Here is a 10,478-nt window from a genome sequence, read left to right on the forward strand (position 1 = left end):
CCATAAACCAAAAAACCGTTACTTATTATTTTTGAAAGCTCTGTGTAAAGCAATCTGGTATCCAACTGCTTTAATTCAACATGATACACAAATGCTTCTTCATGAACAACGGGATCACTTTCAACTAAAAAGTACTGGCCAATATAAAGAGCTTATTGGGTGAACAATAGGGTGCTTACGTTTCTAGATGAAGTCTAGACATTATAATACATATCTAATATTATATTCGATATAGATATCGTATGAGGAGCGATTATCTCGAAGCAATAGTTAAAAAACAAGCTCGATTAACTGTAACTGCAGTTCTAACATCTACTGTATAATTCTGTACTCCAGGCACCATCTGTAACTATGTAGTAATTGCTGCAATTAATAATTACTAAATTACTATACACATAGTATGCGGGATAATTGAGTGTACTTGATAACATACATCTGAGATCTTGAAGAGCAATTTGCTTAGAAAATTAGACAGCGAGCTTGGTTAAACAGAACTGCAGCGCTAACTTCTATTACTCCCAGTCTCTGTAAATAACTCTGTAAGTAGTTATCATTGCAACTTATTATTACTATAGACATTATGTGCTGGTTCATTGCAGTTGTGTGTTAGATATACAAATTGTGATCTGTATCAGCGCTTCACTGTTTTTCAATCCTTTTTTTCAACCTATGGCCATTCATTTATCGACACATGACTCATGCACCTGTATCATTGATAGACACTTACCTCGTGCACCAGTGTCATGGATTGACACATGAGTCATATGCTAGGATAATGGATATACTCATGCAGCAGGATAATTATTGATACACACGTGACCCATGCATCGGTATAATTAATAGACACATAACTTATGCACCGAGGTAGTTGATAGATACTTGACACATGCAATATGATATTTAATGGACATGGATTGATACATGAGTCATATGCTAGGATAATGGATATTCTCATGCAGCAGGATAATTATTGATACACACGTGACCCATGCATCGGTATAATTGATAGACACATAACTTATGCACCGAGGTAGTTGATAGATACTTGACACATGCAATATGATATTTAATAGACACATGTCCCCTGCACCAGGATAGTTGGTAGACACACGACATATGAACATGGTTTATTGATGGACATGTGACTATTGAGGACTGATTTGAGCTTTACCGGTTCTCATGGTTGGATAGAGATTAACTTTTGAAACATTAGAAATGAATAATAAAATGTAAATACATTTAACATTCATAGCATAGTAATAAAAGTACATATCAATGGTAAACTTTTCGAAAGGTTTGTTTTTATTTATGAAAACTTTTACCAATATTCTAATACTTTGATTTCATAGTACATGTTGTAAAAAATATAGTAATTCTTAGTACTTTTTTAACAATTTATTTGCAGATATTAGAAAATACATATTGGATACATTCAAGAAAATAAACTACGTGCAAACAAATTTTGACGAGATTTTCTTATTAGTTCTGTTATTTTCACAATCAAAATTTCCATATTTTATATTGTATTAAAGTTTTTAGTACAATTTTAGTTCAAAACTGTGCTACATTTTATTTTAAATAATTTAAGTATGAATAATTATTAGCAATACTCTAGATTCACAGACTGTGTAACGCTCACAGTTGGGCCACTTTAACATTCTATATTTTCATTAGTACACAAACTTCAACACCAAATATACTCATATACTTACACGAATTAAGATCTGAAAGTCTGGACATATATCTGAAATACCGAAATGTTGGATAAGTCATGTTGTTTCGTCGTTCCAACCTCAACGTATGGGACACCAGAGAATTTCACATTAATCGGTAATCGAGAAAATATAACTATAATTCATAATAATCATCATAAAAAGATGATCTCACATTGTTTGTCAACACCATACACACTATTGGTGTCTACAAACATAAAGTTTTAAAACTAATATTAATTTAATTATACACTTAAATAAAGAACGCAAGTTCCACCAAAACCGGAAGCTGAAGGAGGTGACCACCCAACTTGACTCTTCTTGAATTGGCATTGACATTGAGAAAATGATGATTCCGAAGGTGCAACCAAGCTAGATAACACGTTTTATATGTTCCGCTTAAATAAAAGTATTATACAGGGTGTTCTGAAAAAAGGTGCCCATAAGTCAGGGCGTGATTCCTCACATCAAAATAAGAAAAAAAGGTCTAATTAACATAGGTCCGAAAATGCTTAGTTACCAAGTTATACAGGGTGAAAGATTTCGTCTGAATTTCAGTTCCCCTGCTGCAACGAAGCCCTACGGGTATTTGTTGGCTGTTAATTAAGATGTAAAATTTAGCGTACTTTATGTAAAATGAACTGAAAAATTGAATAAAACCGTTTCCAGACCTGTAGCTACAGTAATTTTTAAGATATGTGACGAAATACGCGAAACTTGGTCCCGAAAAACAAGTTACATTTAGGTTTGAAGCAGATTTACTATGTTAAATGTACAATAAACACAAAATATTTTTTCACGGTACTTGTAGAAAATTTAATTTCGAAGAGAAAGATGTAAAATAAGTCTATAATAGACAAACGCAAACTTTAAAAAATAATCCTTAATTACATACAATACGCATGAAAAATAGACAAAATCTGTTAAGCTCTCTACAAATGTAATATTGAAATTAAAACAGCTGTTTTATTAAAATATTTGATTTGAGAAACAAAATAATTTCTATTTAAAACATATGTTTTAACAATGTAACATTGTTTATAATAATTTAAATAAACGTTACAAGCAGCTATTTTTCCATTGCTCATTAAGTGCGTGTGTTGATCTGTACTTTAATACAAGTTAGTGCGAGTGCCGTTGAAGTTAATTTTTGATAGCTAATAATATCTTATTCATCATGGCAGGTAATATGAATATTATGTACACTAATGGTGAAATGGCAGTCATGCATTTAATGTACGGTCTTGCACATTGCAACAGTCGTTAGGCTAGACGACTCTATCAGGAACATTTTCCTCATAGGCAGTTACCGACTCATAAAATGTTTTCTTCCATTCATAGAAGGCTAAGCGAGACGGGAACCTTTAAATCTGGAAAAGTTGGTAGATCAGGACGGCCACGTACAACGTGTACAGCTGAATTGGAGGAGGGCGTGTTGGACGAAATAGAGAATCATCCTGGAAGAAGTACTAGAGAACTAGCCTTGGATTTCGGTGTTAGTAATTCAATTGTCTGGAAGATTTTACACGAGCAGCAGTTGCATTCTTATCACTATCAAAGGGTCCAGGCTCTTCTGCCTCGAGATTACTTTCCTCGTGTTCAGCTATGCCAATGGCTTATCCAAAGGTGCAGAAATCCACATTTTTTAAATTAGATTATCTTTACTGATGAAGCAAAATTTTCAAGAATGGCTATTCTTAACACCCACAATACTCACATGTGGGCAATTGAAAATCCACGTGCTATTTCAGAGAACCGTCACCAATATCAGTTTTCTATAAACGTATGGGCTGCTATTCTGGGTGATAAAATTTTTATTAGTTTTTTACCTGATACGCTCAATGGTGAAAATTATTTACATTTCTTGACGACTAATCTGAATGAGTTACTCGAAGATGTGCCACTATACACACGCAACAACATGTGGTTCATGCAGGATGGAGCTCCAGCTCATTACACATTACAAGTAAGAGAATTTTTAAATGAAGCATATCCAAACAGATGGATTGGTCGAGGAGCCCCAGTAGCATGGCCTACAAGGTCACCTGACCTCAATCCTCTAGACTTTTTCTTATGGGGACATTTAAAGACGCTTGTCTACGACTCGCCTGTGGATACCATAGAAGAGTTGCGAATAAGGATTGTTAACGGGATTCAAAGGATACGTGAGACACCTGGGATCTTCGAAAGAGTTCGGCAGTCTATGAGAAGACGGCTGGATGCTTGTATTTTGAATGAGGGGAAACATTTTGAACATCTACTGTGACGTGGTTAGTTTTTTAGGACAAGTGTAACTTTTTTGTTGAATGATAATTCAGATAACTTTTTTATGTATGATAATGTATGATTGTTAAAAATATTTACTTGATAAAAAATAATAGTAACTCATTAATTTGTTTTAATATAACAGCTGTTTTAATTTCAATATTACATTTGTAGAGAGCTTAACAGATTTTGTCTATTTTTCATGAGTATTGTATGTAATTAAGGATTATTTTTTAAAGTTTGCGTTTGTCTATTATAGACTTATTTTACATCTTTCTCTTCGAAATTAAATTTTCTACAAGTACCGTGAAAAAATATTTTGTGTTTATTGTACATTTAACATAGTAAATCTGCTTCAAACCTAAATGTAACTTGTTTTTCGGGACCAAGTTTCGCGTATTTCGTCACATATCTTAAAAATTACTGTAGCTACAGGTCTGGAAACGGTTTTATTCAATTTTTCAGTTCATTTTACATAAAGTACGCTAAATTTTACATCTTAATTAACAGCCAACAAATACCCGTAGGGCTTCGTTGCAGCAGGGGAACTGAAATTCAGACGAAATCTTTCACCCTGTATAACTTGGTAACTAAGCGTTTTCGGACCTATGTTAATTAGACCTTTTTTTCTTATTGTGATGTGAGGAATCACGCCCTGACTTATGGGCACCTTTTTTCAGAACACCCTGTATAGCATGCTGTTTATATATACTCACATCTCTCTCCACTTTGAATGCCTTGGAGGTGGGTAGAAGTAATGCACCCGCTACCACATTCTGCTGGTACTACTGTGCCAAGAAAGAATACTACTTGTCACCGTGGCAGTTAGTATAGACTCTCAAGCACAAGAGTTACCAATTATTCGACTGTGGATTTTTACAAGACAATTTTTACACTTCGCTTAAGTTATCGGCATATATTTAAACGAAAACTGTAGTCAGCTTCTTGTGATTTGTGAACAAGAAGTATATAACGAACATTTGTAAAAATACAATTATTTTACACTGAAAGGTAAATTTCAACAACAGAGGAAACTTCGACAGGGTTTATTAGAGTTATAGAGAAAAATTTTACCGAGCAACTTCAGATTGCTTTAGAAAACCAACTGCTATAAAGCTTTTACAATATAGCTCAAATAATCATTACAAACTCGGAAAAACGAGCAGTCAGTTTGCATTATAAAGCGAGCAGGGATATCACCCAGTAACATATTACATTTAAAAAGCACAATACATAGACTGGACAATTACTCCTGTTCAAAACAAGAATAAAAAACAATAAAACTCTCGTCGTCAAATATTAAAATTATAAGTGTAAAGGCTAGCACTTGGTCCGATTGTGTGAAAGAAGAAAGATCTCGGATGTAGTATCAATGACACCCACAGGATGTCGAGTAGGATAAACAGCTGTAGGGGAGAGTGAGTATGTATTGTTCGGTTTTATTTATGGACGTTGTCTACCTGTGGTACACATTGTAGTGTGATTAATGAACCATTTGTTGTATGGACAGTAGCGGGACCAGTTGCATTAAAATGTACAAACTATTCTCTGTCGTTTGATATAATTTATTTTAAACCATATTTAATATTTTAAAGGTTTATAATTAAATACTCTCGTTGTAAGGTTATACTGTATATCCAATAATTAATCTAGGAACCATCAGACAGAATCGCTGGATTCCGAGACACTCACTGCATTTCACTGTTTACATTGATCTCTTAACTCCTCTTCAAATTCTATTGGAGTTTAAAACTGCAATTAGACAGTAATTGTTAAATTAAAGTAGGTCTTTCATTGCTGAGTTAGGAAAAATCTTATATTTCATATACCAATTAACTTTTATAGTACAAAAAAAATACGCTTTTATAGCGAGTGACTTTTAAAATAATGTGTTTTTCGTAATTATTCACTTCTATTATATTTCTTAAATTACCAGAAACATTTATAGACAAAATAAAAACTATATCTAGGTTGAAAATACTTTTGTAACTATACATAAACGTAAAAAGACTAAACTAAGATTTCGAATAAACCAATAAACCAATTGCCCATACAGGATTTTGATCGTGATCTGGAATTTACTGATCTTCTAATTCGGACTGAGAAAAGTTGGGATTCTTTGTACAAAGGTATTTATATATTACCGAAGTAATAAGAAATTTAATGGAGTAGAGAGATTATAGTAACTTGTATTGTAAGTTAGGCAAATTTTAATGTATAGTTTTCATTTCTTAACAGGTCTTCTATTAATAACGTATACAATACCTATATCTAGTTAGTAACATTATAATTAAAACATTTTAAGACACAATCTATCAATTTTTTATGAATACTTACGTAATATACATCTAAATCAATGCTGCAGTCTATTCAAATAGATACAAAAAGTGTAAGTTCTTAATTGTTAATGAGAACTATCCATACTATTAACGAAATATTTAAAAAATCTAGTGGTATAATATCACACTTGAAAATGATGTAATGACTGTACGCTGATTCTTATATTAATAAAGCGTTAATAAATATGTTTTAATTTGTGCTAAAGCTCTAGTGTAACAAGTTTTAATAGGTAGTTTGTAGGTATCATGTTTTATAATAAAAATGTTGATTTTTAAATTAATTTTTATTTAATTATACCAAATAACTTGCCACACTCTGAAAGCTATACATTACCTTTTGCATTTATTGGACATCTGTGTTCATTAATACATATATATCCTAATCATATATCCTAATATGATAGATATTCTTTGAAATTATAAACCTGAACAGTTTTTTTCATGAACTGTTGAGTGAAATTCGTAAAAGGCCTTTCGAATTCTAAATTAAATTGTAAGCTATGGTATGTTATATATATAAATGATCAAACTATTTAAATATGATTGTATATGTTAAAATGAATAAATATATATCTGATAGCCACAGACATCTTGCTCCGTTTAAAATGATTATGTATTTTATTATTTTTATTAAGTTCTTTTTGCTCAAAATTTTGAATGATGGTGTCGTCAACAATCTAATTTATTGTGGTTACGTTTAGTCGAGATCTCATTCCCACAAAATACACAGTCACAATGAATACACTTATTCTCAATTAATTCATAAGTTAGTTACTTATCTGATTATAATGGTGTAGCTGGATGGCAGTAGGTATTGGTAATACAGTAATATAAAGTTCAATTTTTAGTACAAGTAGGAAACTGATTAAGACTCTCCACACAACATTTACACCACAGTTTCAGTCACAATCGACGTCTCGTCACTTCAGGACTACGTACACTAGAGATGGTGATTGTTATTCTGTCACAGTGTTCCCGTACCATCTGTTTTCATTTGTCTTTTCGAACGAATTCAGTCGTAGCTCTTACATTGCTTTCTTCCCTTTGCGTGAACCATCTTTCCTCTAAAATAAGTATAAATACATTCTTAAGCAATATATAGAACTGTCTTTTAGTATTAATATAAAATAAAGTGAAAAAGTGTTTTAAAAATATTGATTTAATTTAAAATAAAGCACCTGAATGAAAAAAATCTTGGAATGTTAAATTCCAATTTTTTATTTTAGAAAATATATTTAATTAGTTTCTTTTTGCATGCAAATACTTAATATAAATTTACTATAAATAAATAATTTTCAAACAGCATTTAAATATAAAAACCTACCTATGATATTATATTGCAAAAAGATACATAAGCAGAAAGTATATTTATTTGACTACTCTGAATAAAATGTTTTTATTTTACAACTACTATAAATAGCAATATGAATAAATAAACAAGTTTCGTGGAAGAACACAACCTATTATATCAGAACTGAAAACAAACTGAATAAGAGACTGTAGAACATTCGTTTAGGTCTTTCATTGATTCAGACCAGACATCCTAAATTGATTCTGAGAAACATTTTTTAAATTCTGATAATAGTACAGATGACGTCCATGATGAGAGGATGTTTTGAAATTGTTGCAAAATAATAGAGAAACAGAGAATCTTATTTAAAAATAATATAATAAATTTTATTGATGTTAGGGTGCATTTTACGATTCATGTCGCACTTCAGGATCATTTTTGAAGTCACATACGAGTATAACACGTAGTGGAAAAACCAGACACAGTGCATCACAGATATGCATTATCTTATCGAAAGAACCTACCTTACCTCTGTTCAGTCAACCTTGCTCTTTTTTACTTTTGGAAGGACGCCTCCGTTGGGGTTAAAGAGTAAGTATGTAGGTATGTAGAAAGTATGATTCTTGCGCTACTACTAACTATTCAACAGTTTTAAAAGGTGAAGTATACAAAAGAGGTTAAGTGGTATAGAGTACTTTGAAAAAGTTATAACTTCACCTTTATAATAAAGGTATTTTCTATTATATTTATAAGTAAGTACTTAGAGAATGCACGGATATATTTCATTGTTTTACTGGTTAGCATGTTTCAAGGCGTATAACCTGGTGAGCTAGTAATGTCTTTGTTTCACAATTACCAGTGACAGCTCTGGGAATTACTAGTTGTTGTGAGAGGAACGTCATCGCTGTCTTTTGTTTTAACATCCGTGTGTCTTCCATGTTAAACTAGCCGTTTCTGGTACCGTCAAAAAGAAAGTCTTGTAAATAGGGTTCCACTTTTGTGTGTTTATTTTATCTTCTTTAGAAAGATAAAAGTTTTATAATGATTTAATTATTAGTTTATAATTTATATAATTGTTTTGTAAAATCTTATAAACAAAGTAAAATAGTTAATTTTTAAGCATTAGACTATAAATTTTACACTTATTAATTTTCGTTTTGGGAATAAGGAGTAAAATAATTACATTTAGAAGTTTTGACAAAAAGTGTACAAAAATTTGAAAAAGCAAATTAAAAAAAAATCAATTTAAAATAAAATTTCTGGTTTTCCGTGGCTGTACCTGTAAAATATTTTATTACAAACAAATAAATAAAAATCAGCATAAGACATTATTTTAACATTAAATATTTTAAAATGATAATAATCCAAGGCAAAATTCCCAATTTATGTTTTTGGTATTAGAATACTCCCGAAACACCCAAAAAGAGTAATAACATCGTTAATAAAAAATACTTGTTTCCTTGGCTACCGTTTACTCCTTGAGTAATGGTTATCTGAAAAGATCCAAGATTATATATCTTGAACTAATTCAGAATCAGAACGATCTTCTACTGTTTACTGTGTTACTTAGAGGTAGGTACCTACCTCTGTCTCACTAGCGTTATAAAACTATATGTGTATACTATTGTTACAGAAGAATGGTAATTATTGTGAATTGATGGTTTGCACGGTTAACTGTAACGATTTAATGGTAAGAAGGTTTATTTTTTTATTAGAGTCCTAAAAATTTAAATTTGTTTTAAGTGCACAACAGAATGTTTCTAACGAATATGGATTATGTGAATGAATCTTTATTATTTATTTTTCTGGTCTAGGTCTAATGAGTTCGCTATATAAAGGGATTATTTCCTTAACACAAAATGAATATTCACTGGCTACAATAATTTGACAAGCACTTTACATGAGTCCTATAATACCTATTTTAGTGTGACGTAAAAATGTAAATTTATTGTACTATTTAAGTAGCCCATTATTTGTATAATGTTTTCTTATTCGCAGGTACGGCTGCATCATAAAAAATGCACACAAAAAAATGTTTTCGTTTTACTGAATCAATTATTACTCTATATAATGAGGAAACAAAGCATTCAAAATATGCAAAAATACACCTTGGAGATGCTGGGATTTGAACCCAGGACTTTCAGCATGCGAAGCAGACACTCTACCACTGAGTTACATCCCCACTTGTGAACCGTTGACTGATCTATTAGTTACATACACCTAATGAATTGGTATTGAATAGTTCATTAAAAATACGATACTGTTCTTAAAAGGTCTATCACCCCTATAGCCTATGGAGTCTTTAACGACCTGAAATAAACCTTGGAATATTTACAAAAAGTCGTGTAACCTCAAAGATTAATCAGTTGAAAAGCTTTGATTAAAAACAAAAAAGTTAACAATCGAACAAAGAGTTCACCTATCACTTCCATGTCCCTTACAAAGTTGTAAAATTGGTTATCAAAACTGTCCGAGACAACAGGATATCTGTTATTATTGTGGTCCTTGAGGACAGTATGAAATTTTAAAAATTATTTCCTAGAACGTACTTAACGACTTTATAGAGTAATATAAAATGCATATTCACGGGCTACAATAACTTCACAAACACTTTACATGAATCGTATAATATCTATTTCAGTGTGACGTAAAAATTCAAGTTTATTGTGCTACTTTAGTAGCCTATTAGTTGTATAATGTGTTCTTATTAGCAGGTACAACTGCATTATACCAATTTGTTTTGCCAATTCAAAAATCTGCATACAAATTATGTTGGTTTTTAAGTTTTATAATTTTCAATTAGTTACATATTCATATACAGCCTACATTACATACATAGTTCATTTTCATTAGTATAAAAGCAATTTTATT

The 10,478-nt window shown here is 31.3% G+C and overlaps 1 non-coding gene across 1 annotated transcript; it reads right to left on the reverse strand.

Annotated features, from left to right (window-relative positions):
• Nucleotides 1-9,717: 9,717 nt before the first annotated feature.
• Nucleotides 9,718-9,789, reverse strand: Trnaa-cgc. The gene has a single exon. It is a non-coding gene; the product is annotated as a tRNA-Ala (tRNA).
• Nucleotides 9,790-10,478: the final 689 nt, after the last annotated feature.

Source organism: Homalodisca vitripennis, chromosome 5, assembly GCF_021130785.1.
Source record: "Homalodisca vitripennis isolate AUS2020 chromosome 5, UT_GWSS_2.1, whole genome shotgun sequence".
Lineage (NCBI taxonomy): Eukaryota > Metazoa > Arthropoda > Insecta > Hemiptera > Cicadellidae > Homalodisca > Homalodisca vitripennis.